Raw genomic sequence first — 19,054 nt, forward strand, 5'->3', positions numbered from 1 at the left:
ATTATCTTATTTATTATTATTATTATTATTATTATTATTATTATCATTATTATATATTTTTTTTCCCAACTGGCGGGTGACCACTGACAGGCAACCACAGGCGGGCAACTCAGGTCGGGGCCCAATGATCCAACCCGAGGCGGAACTTAAAGGGGCATTAAGCCTCTTTCGATCCTCATTTCTCTGATCTTCCACTTTAGGCTCAAATCAAGGCGATTTTGGAGGGTTACTTGGCACATCCACTCACGATTTCACTCAATGATTCCACGGATTTTGCAAGATTCTAGTGCCTTTCACTCTCAAGTAAGTCTCTTCTCCATTTCTCTTCTTGGAACATATATTTTGGGTGTTGAATCCATTTATACTTCCCAAAACTTAATTTTTTTCATGTTTCTTTCCATAGAATAATCATTCCATGAGAATATGATGCTTCCTTTGTGACTCATTCATAGTTTTGGGCTTTACTACCCAATCTATGAGATAAAATCCCAAACTGTTCCCTAATTTCTCCAATTTGGGGTTTTCTTCTATTTCTTCCCTTTTCTCCCCAACTAACAACTCAAATGGGATTTTTTATCCTTGATTTGCACTTATATTGTTGGAAAGATCATGGAAACTTGTATATTGCAATTCCATCTCTTTTTCATGAAAATCTATCTCTTTTGTGTTAGGTTTCTTGAAAAAAAATTCAGGAGTTTCTATGATTATCTTCACTTCGTTCCATACTTGTGAACAACTTTGAATCTCTCTTTTTCCTTGCACCTCAATGTCATAATAGAAATTTTTTGCATATTCTTGGTTGTATAATGATAGGTATTACTATCATTGACATGTAAGCTTCAAGTTCTACACTTTTATGGGATTTTCATTCTCTTGGATTGAAGTTGCACATTGAAATTGGAGGATTTCTACCATTTGACACCAATTACCCCACTTGAGGAAATTCTTATGAGGCTTTCCATCACTTCTCACTTGCCATGTTTTATCTTTTTATAATGATCCACATTATGTATTTAGGTGCATTTACATGTGCTTGCTCAACCTCCTGTTTACTTCCTTTATTATGCAACAATTTTACTTATCACTATTTCTTCTCTTTTCTTATTAGGATGTCTTCTCGCAAGGGCAAGGAACCTGCATCATCTTCTAATAGACGTAGAGCCACAACTTCAAAAAGGAAAGGTGTAGGGACTAGCTCCTTAGCCATTCGTACAAGGCAATAAGGACATGCCCCCACAGATCCTCTAGACTATGATGAGAGACTCTTCCGGAGTTTGAGGGTAGAAACGAATTGGTGGACCTTTCTAAAGAAGTCTGTGATGATGGAGAAAATCATCTCAAGTGTGATTTCAATAGGATTCAACTACAAGAGAGGTTTACTGCACTAGGTTGGCAGTCCATCCTTAATATTGACCGCCTATGCTATGAACACTTGGTTCGAAGATTTTATTATAATTTGGAGGTCTCTTACTAGTATGGGGAGTACTCAATCACCAGCATGGTGAAGGGGGTGAACATTCATTTGACTATGGACACCCTTACTAGTATTTTAGATATGTCATCAGTTGGGCATCAATTCTATAGCCCCCCACGGAGTAAGCTCGTGGGCCCATCCTTAAGTTCAGAGATGTAGGACCACATTTACGAGACCATTAGTGGCAGTAATGTGTGTTTGGATTCCAAGATGACGTTCAATCCGGAGGCTCGTGTATTTGCTTGCTTGGTTCAATTTAATTTGCTCCCTAGAGGAGGTCACAGGAACCAAGTGGGCTTCATGGCAGCCTATATAGCCTTCTGCATCTACAAGGCCTTGGAGGGAGGTGCCGAGCATTTATGCTTGCCCTACATTATACTTAAGACTATGGAGCATCATGCCATACATCCTGAGGATGGAGGTTTCCCATATGGTAGGATCCTCACCAGGGTTTTTGAGTTCTTCGGGGTGGATTTGAGTGGTGAGGAGGGAAAGACTCCAATGGATAAATTTAGTAGGGAAAACCTACGCAAGATGGGTCTCCAAGCTCTTATGGATGTACCTCAGAGGGCAGGAGCTCAAGGAGGCAAGAACAGGGGGAATGTCCACAGGGAGGATGTCCACATGGAGGAGGAGGAAAGTAGTGAGGAGGATAAGGATTATATTCCTCAATTCGAGGAGGAGGACTTTCTGGATGAGAATATCCTCGAGGAGGAGCCTCTTGATTCGAGAGATGTTGATCCTGACTTTGCTAGGGCTGCAAACCCACAGCATAGAGCCCCACACCTGAGAGTGGCACATTTGACTTTGAGAGCATGATGACCAGCATGAGGGCCTTAAAAGATGGGCAGGATCAGTTCTTAAGAAGACTAGATGAGAGTGCTACTAGAGAGGAAAATATCTTAGAAAGGCAGGCTACGTTAGATAATTCCTTCCTAAGATTGAGTGAGGATTTGGGCACAACGGCCAATGCTATTTCAGCGGACTTTACCCGACTCTGGAGGGATGTGTAACTAGTGAATGCGAGATTTGATTACTATGATCGTTGGCTCAAAGTTAAATCGAGGCCTAGGAGGGATGGAGTAGTAGAGCTAGATGATGATGAGAGTCTTTGAGGACTTAGCTTGCCTATCCTAATCAGTTTTTTACTTGTCGCTATGTTGTTTATGTTTATAGTGGACTATTTTTTTTTTGTACTTTTCTCTGTAATTTGGACTTGCTAGTGTGGTATTATGATGTTGTTGGTGACTTTTAGTTAGTTTTGTCTGCTTAAATAACTTATTGTAATTCGGCTGTAACAACGTTAGTTAACCTTTGTTGATTATGCTTGTTCATATATGTATGTTGTTTATCAGGTGCTTCTATTTGAAAATTTTAGAAAATCTTATTTTAACGTTGTTATGCTGCCGAAATTTTGTTAAATCCATACTCGATGGGTTATGCAATCAAATAAATAATCTTTTATTTATTCCAAGCAAACTTTCTCTCATGCATGCCATGAAATGCAATAAATAAATGCAACCTTTTTTTTTTTTGGCTTTTAATTCTTTAAAGTGTTTTACATTTACCTAACCCCATTTCCTATTATAGATTCTATGGGGTCTAAATGGTTTCCTGTGATTGGATAGAGCATCACGCTCTAATACCACCGTTGTCACACCCCGTTCACATAGAACCGGACCGGTGACCGAGTTAACTCCGATTAACCCAAACCTGCCAGGATCATCTGATACAGTACCCCACCACAGCGTACCCACATCTAAGATAAGTGTTCAAAAGTTCAGCAGAAGACTTATATTACCTGTAAATATCCCCAATATACTTGATACCCAAATTTTAGTATATAGCTAAGTACATGTGGGCCCGTAGGTATGATATTTACACAAAAAGAATAACAATTTACATATCAAGTACACAAAAGGGGAGGTCATCAAAATCAGAAAGCAAAATCCTGTACGGTGTCATTACTGTGGTCCCGCAGCACAGTCCTCGCACATGCAATCAGCACCGTGCTCATACTCCTCAGGGACCCACCAATCCTCAACAAAAAACTTGACTGTGGGGCCCGACACCTGATCTTCAGGCGGGCGACCTGTAAAATCATCTAAAAGAGGTGTGCACGTGGGATGAGCTCACTAGCTCAGTAAGTGAAAAGAATGACCACGCAAACAATCACATCCATATGCACTATATTCATTTTAAATATTATCCACCTAAACAACATTACTAAGTCTTAGGTTATGTGCTACTCATAATCACAATGCGTGTATGCCCCAGGTACTAGTCGCAAACTCCATCCCGCGATACGCCCATAGGGTTGTCGGAGAAGGCTCACCGTGAGTACTCAGAAAAGTAAAGCATGCCGACTACCGACTCTCAACGTAAAAGTAAATGATAGAAATGTAAAGGTTCCGACCCCGACAATTTAAAAGCAGTACGATTAGCCCTCTTGAATATATCACTAAGGTTGCCGACTATCCTAATGACCCACCGGGTGTATGTCTAGCTGCCACAATGACCCGACAATCATGACCACTGCTTCCCCCCAAGTGATAACCCAATACCTCAACCCCTGTTGGGAAGGGTCGTAGCACAGGGAATGATAATCCTAAACTGTATGCTTCTATATGACAAAGTACGATTGCATAGTGCCAGCGTGTCGTATACCACGGGCCACCAATGCACTAGTTTTCAAATCAACTACAACGTTTAGTCTAATAATGCATAATGCACAGTAATCCAACCATTTATCACAAAAGCACATCAATCATTTGGCATTTAGAATGTAAAGCACAACACATATATCATAATCATTTGTTTAAAATGCATGAGTAATGCATGCGAATGGCATACGAGGATGAGTAATCAACACATAATTTGCATGATGACATGGCTAGTCTAGATACAATTTTCCACTTACTTGTTGGGTACAAAAGCTCACGTTCGATACGGGTGAGATCTGGCAAGAGAAATGTAAATTCTAGTGGAACCTATCATAAGCGAATGAGATTAGCATTTCACCACCTTGGGGTCAAAACTAATGATGTTTGATGTTTAAATCATGTTTAAAATCATAAAAGAAGGTTGCCCGCTCGTTTTGGGCCCATTCGGGCTCAAAAATCCAATTGGTGGACCAACAGGTGGGCCAGACAGCCCACCTATCATCACCCACCGGTCCAATAGGCGGGCCAGCTAGCCCCTCAATTCAATGGTGGGCCCCCTCAAGTGGGCAATTTCACCCATCGATCTTCGCCCGCCTATTGGAACTATGGTGCTGCCCCAACAAGCGGGCCCTTATAGGAGGGCGGCTTCACCCGCCGGTCTTCACCAACCTGTGGGGGCAAAAATCAGCTTTCACCTTTGAAACATTCCTCAACCTTGGAAAAACCAAATAGGATATTTTGATCACATTTTCCACACATCTAAGGTCTTATAAGATGATTCTAACCTAGATCTATTTAGATTTAAGGATTGAAAAGCTTTCTTTGCTCAAGAACTCTTCCAAAACCCCAAAATCACCTCTTAACTCAAGAAATCACCAATGCTTCTCAAATGTTGTAAACACTTCTTTAAACCTTCAAAATAAACACATAGACCATCTATTAAACCTTAGATTCATCATCTCAAGTGGGATTAACAAGATCTCAAGGAACTCTACCCAAATCAAGGGTTTCACTTGGGGTTTTGTGAAAGTTTAAGAAGTATAGCCTTCGTTCACCTCAAATCGTAGGTCTCGTGTTGGGGATCACTTTTTCGGTGCCAGAATGAGAAGATCAAACCTTGACGTCACTTAAAATCGTTTCTTCCTCTTTTTCTTTTCCTTTCTTCTTCTTCGTTCTATTTTCTTCCTTTCTTTTCTCTCTCTTCTTTACTCTTCTCACCAACTCTTTAATGCATTAAATGAGAAAAAAGGAAAAACACAATAAGTACTATTTATACTAGAGAATATCTAGTAGCCACATGGGTGGGTCACATAGGTGGGCGGGTTCGCCCGCCTGTGACCGCCCACTTCTTGATCAAAACTTAGCCAAACAATTAAGATTTCGATGGAATTCGACTCTAACATGCATCTCACTCTCGGCACAAGATATATAATATGTATACACTTTAGGATATAGCTACGTACTAGCATTACCCTTATATGGCCTTATGATACGTGCATGTACACGGCTTGTGTACACTCGTCTCCTTTGGCACTGATTTGGACTTGTCTGGCCAACGTGTGTTCAAAGTCACCCTTGCCATCATGGTCCATAGGGAACCCTCCTTAACCCTCTCTGGTTTGGGTCCTGCATGGTTAAACCGGGTCAATCGTGTAAGTAAACCAAGTTTTTTTTTTTTAAAGTAGGGTATCACAACCAGTCCACGGGACTGTCATCCCCTTGGAAAGATGCACCATTGCTCTCTATGCCATCTAGCCGGATTTCTCTCATGGTCCTTCTCTCTCTTCTTTTGGCCATATTTTTCGAAAATTACAAGGAACCCTGAGATTCACAATTTGGAAAAAGGCCCGGAGAGACTTCAAATTCTCCAAATGGCTTCCTCAAGAACTATGAAGATCTTCAAGGGGAAGATGAAGAACTTCAAAGAAAAACATAAAAATGTTGGAAAAATTTTGAAGAAACCCAAAAAAATGCAAAAAACTTCAAATCTTCGAAAAGATTCAAAAACCCGAGCTTACTTGCTCACGGATCATTCCCAACTCAGAAAAAGTTAGAATAGGGAATGAACAGAAGGGGGTGACCATTTTAAGGTTAAAAAAATCATTTTTTCAAAAAAAAAAAATTGAGATTCTAATTCCAAGGTGAAACTCAAAGATTCTAACCACAAAGTATAAAATTTAAAGTAATTCAATTGATAGATAAAAATTACATCACATGAAATCGGAAGGTGAAAATCAAATTCAATGGGAAGGTGAAATATAAAGTGAAATTTGTGTGGTAGATGAAAATTATATCACATTAAAATGGAAAGTAAAAATCAAATTCAATTGATAGATGAAAGTTACATCACATAAAGATGGAAGGTGAAATCCAAGTCAAAACTTGTGTGGTAGATGAATATTATATCACATGAAAGTGAAAGGTAAAAATCAAATTCAATTGGTAGATAAAAATTACATCACGTAAAATTGGGAGGTGAAAATCAAATTCAAGAGGTAGAAATTACATCACATGAAATTAAAATTCAGGATTTCAAATCAAAGCCAAAAAGTAAGATTCCAAATCAAAAGCCAAAACTCAAGATTTCAAATCAAAAGCCAAATTTCAAGATTCAAAGGTCAAAATTCAAGGTTCCAATCCCATGATTCAAATTCAAAAACCCCAATCAACAAATAAAAATCAAGGAAAGAAAAAAATCTGCCTCAGGTGGCTCAATCTCTTTAAATTGGCTCTGAGTGGCCCGATCTCAATAATCAATTCCCTAGGCTGGCACATGGAAGCCCGGCTAAGGAAAATTCAAGAATCAAATATTTTTCTTTTGTAAGATTGAAAGAGCAACGAATTTCTTTCTTGTAATTGATGGTCCCAGATAGCCCAGATTGGTTCAAAAGACCCATCTTGGAGACCAAATTCCCTAGACTAGCATATGGAAGCCCAACATAGGAAAAGTCAAAGATCAAGTACTAACGTCTTTTGCAGGATTGGAAGAGCAACAAATTTCTTTCCTACAATCAGTAACCCAAGTAAGTCCTAAAATTTAAAAGTGGTTAAGAGATATTACATGTTGCATTTTTCAACTCTGTTATTAGTGAGAAAAATTACGGTAGTACATGCTCTGGGTGACAAAATGTGGTCATTCCTTTTTTTGCCCTTTGGCTGTCGGCATAGGCCTTAGCCAAAGAGGGGCATTTTGTAGACACCCAATTTTTTCACCCTCCTTTAGCTATGATGAATTACAGATCTTGGATGCAACGTCTTACTTTTGGCCGACAGAGATGATAATTGATTGAGGTAATCCAACCCAGAAACATTTCATACTCACCCAAAATATTGAAAACCCTATGTGAGAGAAAAGTAAAGTCCAATTACGACATTTCATATATGAAGGAATTCGATCCTAAGTGACCATACAGATACATAGTACTCAAAATTACGATTCCAATGATATATGGTACAACAAAGTTGGATCGTCGGATCTCCCGTAATTGCTCCTGGAAAATTACATCCTAGTCACGCGCACCCCACCTGCCACACAAGCCCATGGCTTGCCTCGCACGCATCCCACCTGCCCCGTGGGCCCATGGGTTGCCTCGCACACACCCCATCTGCCCCGTGCACCCATGGTTTACCTCGCACGCACCCTGCCTACCCCGTGTGCCTATGGCTTGCCCTTCACGCACCCTGCCCACCTCGTACGACCATTTCTTGACTTTCCTGCACCCTTGCCAGCCTCTAAAACCCATACTAGCCTCTAGTGCCCATGCTAACCTCCAGCGCCCCTGCCAGCCTCCAACACCTATGCCAGTCTCCAACATCCCTGCTAGCCTCCAACACCCCTGCTAGCCTCTCGTGCACCCATGCCCAACCTTGTGTGCCACCATCGATGGCTGGAATGTGCGTTCCCATGATCGGATTAGAGAAGAGATTTTCTCTTCACCCTCTTGTGCACCCTACACTGTCCCACTAGCATACCCTATACCACAAGCTTCTATTGGCCCAAAAAGGCATCTTTTTACCTGATTGGCAAAAAAATTTACTTTTCATCCATTGGCCAAAGAAATTTACCCTCCTCCCCATTGGTCCAAAATTTCATAGTTTCACCCCATTGGTTTAGAAAAATCACTTATTAACCCCATTGGTTGGGGAAATTCCTTTTTCCTCCCCATTGGTTTCAAAAATTCTATAAATACCCCCCTCCCTTTGGTTTTTCACAACACAATACAACATAACACACCACAAACACTCAAGCCTCCTAGGAGCATCCATAGTAGAGAAGCTCTACTCTCTCTCCTCCCCCCTCTGGAGGTTTTTCAAGTCTTTGGAGAGATCTTTGTAAGATCCGAAGTGTAAGTGTTCTTCGAATCTCCGAAGTGCTCTTCAGGCCTTCGAAACTCTTCAATCCTTTGCCTTCTTTGAGTGAGATTTTTGTGTAGGAAAAGTTTCCCCTTAGTCTCCCACCCCCTCTTGAGGTTCTTCAAGTCTTCGAAGAGATCTTCATAGGATCCACAGTGTTCTTTGGATCTTCGAAGTGTTCTTCGGGCCTTTGAAGCTTCTTAATCCTCAGAGTTAGCCTATCCCCAATGGAAGCTCTATTGGAGTGCCACCTTAGCCTAGCCCTCTCATAGCCTATCCCCAGTGGAAGCTCTACTAGAGTGCCACCTCAGCCTAGCCCTCCCATAGCCGATCCCCAGCAGAAGCTCTGTCAGAGTGCCACCTCAGCCAAAATCCAAAAGTAACCATTCCTAGTCGAAACTCTGTCTGAATATTACCAGAATCAACATCTCTTGAGAAAGGAAGTTAGAAGTCAAGAACATCTTCCCTCTGTGCTAGGAGAATCCAAATGATAGTTCATGCTAGCACTAATCGGGGTTCCACCCCTCTTGACCTGAAATAGGGGTCAAGCTCAGGTATAATTTCTCACCCAAATTACTATAATGCAGACTTTATATTGAACTTGTTTTAGTGTATATACTTATTTAAATTCATTCAATGTATATATGTGTGATAACTTAGCCATGTATGCAGAATAGGAATAATTATGAAAAATGTTTGTTCTTAAGCATCTAGTAGGAGACCGGTTGAACCGGGTAGATTGGCTGCCTAACACCTTTCCAATTCTACAACCTGACATGTACCCTCAATCTCTGGACCGGACCAACTTTCTGGCCCTTTTTTTAGGAATCGGGCCCACCCCTAGGTCCTAAGTCCATAATCCTAAGTGGTAACTCCAAACCCTTTTGCATGATCCTAATCCCCCGTATTGGACCATCATCAAATCCCTATCTCAATGATGACTTTACACTCCTGTGAAATAGGCCTTTGCGTATCTTCGAGTGGCAGTACGATGGTACGGGGCCCACAGGCAAGCACACACAACACACCTTTCCCCAAGAAAGAGAAAGAGTGGAGAGAGGGCCGAATGCAAGTCTTTTTCCCCCAAGGTAAGGTCTTTCTTTGGCCGCTACCCTCACAATAATGGTATCACATATAAATATATATATATTATATTATATATATAACACTAGAAGATAGTGGAACACCCCACTAAGAGTTAGTGGGCCATCAACTGAGGGGGACTATTTAAGTGCTACCACCGCCCATTTCATTCCCATTTCTCACCTAATCACTACTTGGACGGCAAGAAGAAGAAAGAAGAAAGAAGAAGAAGAGAAGAGAAGAGAAGAGAGGGAAATTAGAAGGGAAATCGATATGCTTGGAAGATTACTACAAGATTCAGCATAAGGTAAGTGATTCCCATCTATATTGACTTATAACAAGGAGAAAATTCAGAAATTAAAAGGGGCTTAAATCGATTCTGGCTGAAACATGAGGAATGAAGAAAATGTGGAAAATGTCTGCAACAATCTAACCTTTTGGAGGTTAGTTTTTACTGTTCTTTGATGGATTAGTTGGAAAAGAGTTAAAATCTCATAAATGGAAGTATGAACCATTGGCAGATTTGGATTGAAAGTGAGCTTTCTCACTGAATCTTCTTAAAAAGGGGAAATTCTATGTGATTAGGAAGAAAAACCCACTTCAATTTCTCTGTTCTTGAAGACTTAATTGGAAGGAATGAAACAATTTTGAAGAAAAATGTGTGCATCATGGCCAATGGGGGACTAAGTGTGAGAGTTCTTACTTTAAGTCTTAACATAGTAAAATGTCATGGAAATTAAGTAAAAACTCACTTTGATTTTTCTGTTTAAGGACTCACTTTGATTTTTCTGTTTAAGGATTCTAAAGATGCATGCATGACGAGTTGAGGTTTGATTTATTGCATGCAAGGTAAAATCTAAGATGGAATGCATGCATGCAACCTTAGATTGAGGATTGATCATAAAAATTTTACTTTATTTCACACTTGTGGATGAAAACATGTGAATATGAGGTTGAATCTGAAATTCCTAGCTGAAATGGGTTATTAAAATTAATTAATAAAGAATAATTTAATGATGGACTAGGAAAAGGATAGAATTAAAGTGATAATTCACTGTTGTGAGTTTGTAGTATAAGAACAGGGGAATATTGGCCCAAACAGTAGTGAAAATCAGTAAGGAAGATGGCAGAATCAAAATTCTGCAGAAAATGGTCAACAGGCAGGAGACTATAGGCAGGCTGGTTGGCTCCAAAAGTCACCAGCTGGTTGAGCTTTAGAAGCTATAAAGGCCATTGTATTGTCCTGTACCCTACTGAACCTACTACATACATGGAATGAGGATGGTACAGCCCTCAATTGATGGTTTATCCATGGATTTCAATCTTAGAAATTATGAATTCGAATAGGATTCCTACTTAAATAGAAAATTAATAAAACAGAATGGGAATAAGTTTAACAATAGGAATTTAGTTATATACCTGATAGTCTAAGTATGTTATGGATTAGGGAAATCAAATTGCAGTGCGGGAATCTACGCAAATCAAAGAGGTGTTGCCTAACCTTGGCTACCAAGGTGAGTGGGTTCCCTAACCCCTGTCTTTTTGGTATACTTTCTTATATTTTTCTTTTACTTGTCTTGTATGTTTATGTATCAATTGATTGTGAATGTGCATTATTTTCTATTTCGTATATCTTAATGATGGATAAGATTCATAGCATAATTATGATATTGATGGTCTGGGGTGCAGTGTGGCCGAGGTGCGTTTCTGGTATCGTGGGCCCATAGCTCAGTAGCATGCTTATGATTGTGACTCTGACGGTCAGTAGCATGCTTATGATTGTGACTTTAACGGCCTAGAGGTTAGGGGATGTGTGATGTGGGATGGGTGGTAGTGATTGTAATATCGATGGTCTATCACATGGCTTGGCTAACTGTGGGCTTAGAGGTCGGTATTATAGTGATGGCCACTAATGGTGCATATAGAATGTGTCACACCCGAATTCCAATAAACCCAACTTACCATTAGGAATACCGGTCTTACAAACCTACCAAGATCTCTGATAGCAATAACTTAACATAAACAATCTCACAACACAAACCAAACCAATTACAGTGGAATCAGAGTATAATAGCAGAATCATAATTAAATTTGGGGAAATCATCTAGTGATATTGCATATTCATAACCGGTTTATCCAATTTACGAGTACGCAAGACTTACATATAATAAGCCCAAAAGAATACCAATTGTATATTTCGGTATCAAAATTCACAAATATGCTCTATACCTCAGGGTGTTGTGTAAGCACGGTGGTTACAATCATAGTCTTGGTCATGCTCCTCCACTTCTGGCATCCACCAGTCGCTCACTCCATACTCGGGTCTGGAGAATAGAGAGTCACAAACCATTGGCACGATGGTACCTGCATCATCATCTAAAAGAGGGCATATACATGGGGTGAGCTTCCAACTTGCTCAGTTAGGGGTGGGGTTCATGTACATCCAAGCACAAACATTCACATATATAATATTCCATGATGACATGAATGCAGAAATTAAACACATAGTCCATGATGCGAATGATGCAATTCATTTGATTATTAAACCACCTAACAATACAACTAAGTCGGGTAATACTACTATGACACATTAGGCTGTATCTCTAGTCTTGAAACTGCACATCAACTACACAATGATACAAGCCCTATCCGTGATTAGGAGCCTATCGGTCACAGGATGGATCCATCGGTCACCTAGCGAACCCCTAATAAGCCTCTCTTGGCAGTCACAGCATTGAGATCACCATTGGCCACGCCGGACTAGTTCCCTCCTCTAGCAACAATCACACTATACCAAAGGTATGGAATTTCAGAAAGGTCCATCGAACATACCACCATTGGGTTATTCAGCACTTTACCCCTATTAGCAAGGGGATATAGCATGGGGAATGTCACCTTACCACAATATCCTACATACCTTTCATAATGATACAGTTAGTATGGACCACACGACACCGAGATCACCATCGGCCATGAAGCAGGTCCATTTCCATGTATAGTCCCGAGGTATATGATATCGGGATACCATCGACCAAAAGGTGTAACCCACAACTATAAACCTATTCTAGCATACAAAGTAGTTGAGAATGGACTACGCAACACCAGGATTACCATCGGCCATAAAGCATATCCATTTTCAAATACAGTCCTGGAGTACACGGTACCAGGATACCATCGGCCACAAAGTGTAATCTATGACTAGATCTAATCTAATGCACATAATTAATGCATGAATGTAACAAACATACGGTAATCATGGTACTGGAACCACCTCAGCCACACTGGATTCCATCTCACAACATACATTCTATATGTGAAAATCCTAGCACATTTGAGTAGTTGTTACACTCATGCTATGACTCGGTCTAATTTGAATTGTTGTGATAGGTCTCAGACCAAAGATCAGAAGCACGGCTGGGTTTTGGCTCACAACCGCCCATTGCCAAAGGGGGAGAGATGACCCCAAGTGTTCATGCATCGCATGTCTAATTGGAGGGGATTCGTACCTTCCAATCCTAGATGGTAAGTGACCCGACTCCTCACACATAAGTTCAGGCATGTATCGAAGTTATCGAAAGGCCTTGAGTATGTCCAAGGGCAACCATCCATGCAAGACCAGCCATAGGATAGTAAGCTATCTTGACCACCGAAAATATACCACCGGATCCATTGGGCCTGAATCCGATCGACTATTTTCGGTGAACATAACAGGCTGCTGTCATGGTGTCGATGCCTGTGGGTCCCACCACTCGTATCGTAAATAGTCTTGGATGATCCCAAATCATCCCCCACACTTTACTCGTGACGTGAACACATTTGAACCTAAGTGGATGGGTTCTCGAGCTCCAAAATTCATAATAACCTCATTGGTCCGAATAGGGTCCAACCAAACAGACCCTAAAGTCCATTTTAACTTATAAGTTAGAAATAAGGAATTCATTTCCTCATTTGTATTGTGTCCAACGTAAGGAAGGAGAGAAAAAGGAGAAGAAGGAAGAAGAAGAAGGAGAAGAAGAAGGAGAAGGAGAAGGCTTACCTTGGTGCCGGTTGCCCCAAGTTACTGGAATCGTTACTGAAAGTAAGTACACTCACTCCCACCACTCTCTCTTTTCATTTCGACCTAGAGAAAGCTAGGTATGGATGGAATCTTAGTGTACAAACCATGTTAAGGTCATAGAATACGTGTTCTACCCTCCCGATGTTGTTGCCAAGCTCGAACCAAGCCCAGTGAGCTCCGATAACATGTATTGCAAAAAGACCAACTAGGGTTTTGATTGTTCGATCAACGTATCTCCCAAATCGCTTGGTGCAATTGGGATTTTATTGGCTTAGAGTAATGCTGGGAACATCCCCTATAAACTCCATAGAACAAATCTCGATGATTGGGCCTAAGCTGAAAAGCCCCAAAATGGGTGGACTATCCTGAACCACCACTGGAAATAGCCCACCGGATCCACTGGCCTGCTTTCGGTGGCATATTTCAGGTGGACCACTGAGCCTTAGGAGCTCTCTATCAGTTCCACCAGAAATAGGACTGATATTTTCGGTGGGTGTTTCCGGTGACGTTATTGTCACTGATGGATTTTGTCTGTACCCTTTAAGGGTGATCCATGTGTGTCCCTCCTGATATTTTTAACACATACTGATGTATGATTATCCTTGTGTCTAGGACACTATGTGCACGAGCCCCGAGACTAAACTTGAGTGGATTGATTGGTGGCCTTATCTGAACCCTAACACAAGCAGAGATCAACAAGGTGAGGGATGGTTGTTTTATTTTGGATTGTTTAATTATTATAGAATTGTTCACATGCATAGATTTAGTATGCTTAATTATATTGCTCACATGATGATGGTGATTATCATATGTTACATTCTTATGTATTTCATACGAACTGTTCATTTATATGTATGATAGGATTCGGTGTGGCCGAGGTGGTACCGGTACCATGATCGTCTTGTGTTTGGTTATGTATGTGAGATGAAATCCAACGTGGCCGAGGTGGTACCAGTGCCATGATTGCCATGTGTATGTTGTATTCATATATTGATTATGTGCATTAGAGTTAGTTGTAGTCATGGGTTACACCTTGTGGCTAAGGTCTCGCTGGTATCGTGTAACTCGGGACCGCATTTGGAAATGGACATGCTTTGTGTGGCCCATGATTGGTACCGGTGTCACGTAGTCCATACTTAACTATGATAGGTATGCTAGATTAGATAAACGGTCTTGGGTTTCACTTTGTGGCTAAGGTCTCGCTGGTATCGTGTACCTAGGACTATATTTAGAAATGGATTATACTTTGTGGCTGAGGTCTTACTAGTATCGTGTAATTCATACTAATTGTATCACTATGAAGGCATGTAGCTTATATGTGGTTAGGTATCACTCCCTATGTTACAAACCCTTGTCAACAAGGGTTGAGGTGTTGGATAACCCATTATGGTATGTTCGATGTGCCTTTCTGGAATGCTACACCTGTGGTACGATGTAATTATAGCCAGAGGCAGGAACCTGTCCGGCATGGCCGATGTGTTACCGGTGCTATGACTACTAGGAGGGGGTTATCAGGGGTTTGCTGTGTGACCCATGGGCGCATATGGGGACTGGCAGGCTTCTATTCATGGCTAGGGTTTGTATCCTTGCGTAGTCGATGGCCATTTCGAGACAAAGGATACAACCTAAAGCACTGTAGTAGCATTTACCAAACTTAGTTTGTATTGTTAGGTGGATAATAAATAAATGAACTGCATCACGAGCATTATGGACTATGCATTTAATTTTTGTAATCATACATCATAAATTATTATTGCTATTGTCTTGCTTGGATGTGCTTGACCCCACCCCTCACTGAGCGAGTTAGAAAGCTCACCCCATGTATACACACTTTTTTAATGATGATGCAGGTACGGTCATGCCTGTGGCTAGTGACCCTTTTTCCTTTGGACCTGAGTATGGAGTGAGCAATTGGTGGATGCCAGAAGTGGAGGAGTATGGCCAAGACTGTGCTTGCGACTTTTGTGCACACACGGCACCATGAGGTGTTCAGCATATTTTTGATTATGTTGATACAGGTCTGTGAATATTATGTTTTAAACTTGATATATGTAAGTCTTGAAGGATTGTAAACAGAATAACTTGGTTAATGATATTATGTTTATCATTAGATAATTTTCCCATTTATATCTGATGATTTTTGCTATTATACTCTGATTTTGCTGCTTTCGGTTGGTTGTGATGTGAGATTGTGAAATGTTAAGGTATTACTATCAGCAATCCTAGTAGGTTTGTAAGACAAGTACGTGTCTTACTCACACCACTGGTATTCCTAATGGTAAGTTGGGTCTACTGGAATTGGGGTGTGACAGTAGTTCTAATATAATTAAACAATCCCAAAATAAAAGTCAACCATCCCTCACCTTAATTAAGTTTGAATGGATCGGGTTCCAAGTATGGCCACCGGATGTTCTATTCAATTCCAGCCTTGGGGTATGTGCGTGTCTCTATCCTAGGCACAAAGGCACTTGGATGTTATTACATGTTGAGAACATCAGAAGGAACCCACAGGGTTACCCCCAAAGGGTAAATGTACAATCAAATCTTGATAGTCCTGGGTGTCACTGGATTCAAGCATCGGAAACAGGGTTGGAACCCATCGAATTCATTAGGTGTGAATCCGATGGCACTGGAAGAGAGCTCTTAAGGCTCAAATACCTCACTAGAAGTAGCCATCGGATCCTGGCCCAGTGTTTCCGATGGAAACACATAAGTTGCCTGTGGGTTTTGGGGCTTTTTGACACGGGTTCGATCATCAAGATTGGTTCTATGGAGTCTGTAGGGATGTTCCTAGCATTATTTTAATCTAAAGAAATCCTGATTCTATCGGCCATTTAGGAGATACATCGATCAAAAGATCGAAACCTTAGATGGTCATTTGGTCACAAGTGTTGTCGGAGCTCATCGGACTTGGTTTGAGCTCGACAATCACACCGGGGAGGTGAAATGATCATTTCCTGAGCTCTGGGAGGTGTCAGATTCCTAGTTCACATTGTGTCCAACTATTTTAAGTCAAAATGAAGAGAAGAGAGTGGTAGAAGATGTAGAACCTACCTTCAGCAAGGATTCCACAAGGGTGTGTGTAGCTGGGAGCAAGGTGAGCTTCCTTCCTCCCTCTTCCTCTTCTTCTTCTTCCTTTCTCTTCCCTTTTCTCCTCTTCTTCCCCTCTTCAACGTTTTGTACAAGTGAGAGGTGAGAAATGAACTCACCTCTCCTATTTGTACCAAGTTATGTCCTTAGGGCCTGTTTGGTTGGTTCTAGTCCGATCCAAGTAGGTTGATCTAGCATTCAAGACACATAGGCCCACCTTCATAGACTCATATAAAGTATGAGGAAGGTAGGGGAGAGTGTGTGTGGTCATTTGGGGCTGTTTTTTATGCGAGTGGTGGGGCCCATAGGCATCGGAACCAGTTCAGTAGTACAAGTGGCCACCGAATTCAGCCCACCGAATCCAGGCTGAGGTGCTTCTAATGGTCAAGACAGTGAGGTATCTTGACTGCTTGTTGTCCTCTAGTTGGTCTCCCATAGGTGGTTGCCCTAGGTGTTAAGTATGGTCTTTCGATAGTTTTAGTGTATGCTAGGATTTAAGTGTAGGTGCCGAGTCACTTACCATTTGGGATCAGAGGGTTTGAATCCCCTCCAATTGAATAAGCAGGAGATTCACTTGCAAGTTGGGTCATCCTTCCCTCATTGGCAATGAGCTATCGTGAGCCAAAACTCGGTGGTGCTTTCCACTCCTAGTCCGAGACCTATCACAATAGTTCAAATTAGACCGGGTTAGGGCATGAGTATAACATCCTCCCCACCTTACAAGAATTTCATCCTTGAAATTGGACATACCTAGTAAATCAAATATTCCAGGATATTGCTTCTTCATTTCATCTTCCCACTCCCAGGATATTTCCTGTTCTGGATGATTCATCCATTTCACCTTGACAAAGGAAATGGTGCGGTTGAGGAGAATATGGCCCTTCCGATCAACAATCTTCTTTGGATACTTCAGGTAGGAAAGATCCTCGTCCAACTCATGTTGTATGTAAGTCAAAACGTGAGTTGTTCAGGAATGTACTTCCTCAACATGAACACATGGAAGACATCATGTGTACCCACCAACTCTTGTGGTAAAGCTATCATATAAGCTACCAGTCCAATCCTTTCCACTACATCATATGGTCCCATAAATCTAGGACTCAGCTTTCCCTTCTTGCTAAACCGCATCACTCCTTTGACTGGGGAGATCCACAAAAACACATTGTCTCCAACCCTAAATTCCAGACGTTTCCTCCTGACATCTGCATCACACTTTTGTTTGGAGTAAGCTGCCTTGATTCTTTTTGTGATCACATTCACCTTCTCACTAGTGGCCTGTATCAAGTCCGAGCCTAAAATGTGTCATTCAGCAACCTCATCCCAATACAAAGGAGTCTGGCATTCCTACCTTATTATGCCTCGAATGGAGACATATCGATGGTGGCCTGGTAACTGTTGTTGTAGGAGAACTCAATAAGGGTGATGTGCTCATCCCAACTGTACTGTAACTCATATCCAAGGCACATGCTCAAAGTAGGTCCTCTAAGGTCTGGATGGTCCTCTCTGACTGTCCATCTGTTTGCAGGTGAAATGCTATATTGAAATTCAATTGTGCGCCCATAGCCTTCTGCACATATGTCCAGAACTTGGAAGTGAATCTGGGATCTCGATCAAAGATGATGTTAATGGGTACACCATGCAACCGGATAATGTTATAAAATGTACAACTTGGCCAACTTGTCCATGGAGAAAGTGACCTTAATTGGGATGAAGTGAGATGCCTTGCTCAAGTGATCCACAACTACCCAAATAACATCCATACCCTTGCTAGTGCGGGGTAACCCGGTGACGAAGTCCATAGTAATATTCTCCCATTCACTCTAGAATAGGTAATAACTATAGCAAATCGTGGGGCCTGTCTTTTAGCCTTGACTTGCTGGCATATGAGGCACCTTGCCACGTGTGTGACCACATCATTCTTCATTCCCTTCCACCAGTAGGAACCTTTTAGGTCCTTATACATCTTAGTGCTGCCGGGGTGAATAGAGTATGGGGAGTTGTGTTCCTCCTTCAAAATAGTGTCTCTCAAGTCACCATCACTAGGCACACACAACCTTCCTCTGAATTTAAGAATCCCCCCTTTAGTTATAGAGAAATCTAGGTCCTTTAGGTTTCCCTCCTTACAGTCAGCTATCAATTTCTACAACTCTGCATCAGTACTCTGAGCTGTAGTGATTCTGTCCACTAGACTAGGCTGTGCCACTAATGTCAACAGTGACAGGGTGACACCTTCTAGCAATAGCTCCAAATCCAGTTTTGTAGCCTCTTCTAGGAGATGCTCATTAGTAGTCAAGGATGCCAGAGTTAGTGACTGAGATTTTTGACTAAGTGCAT

The sequence above is a fragment of the Macadamia integrifolia genome, unplaced genomic scaffold, assembly GCF_013358625.1.
Source record: "Macadamia integrifolia cultivar HAES 741 unplaced genomic scaffold, SCU_Mint_v3 scaffold956, whole genome shotgun sequence".
Classification (NCBI taxonomy): domain Eukaryota; kingdom Viridiplantae; phylum Streptophyta; class Magnoliopsida; order Proteales; family Proteaceae; genus Macadamia; species Macadamia integrifolia.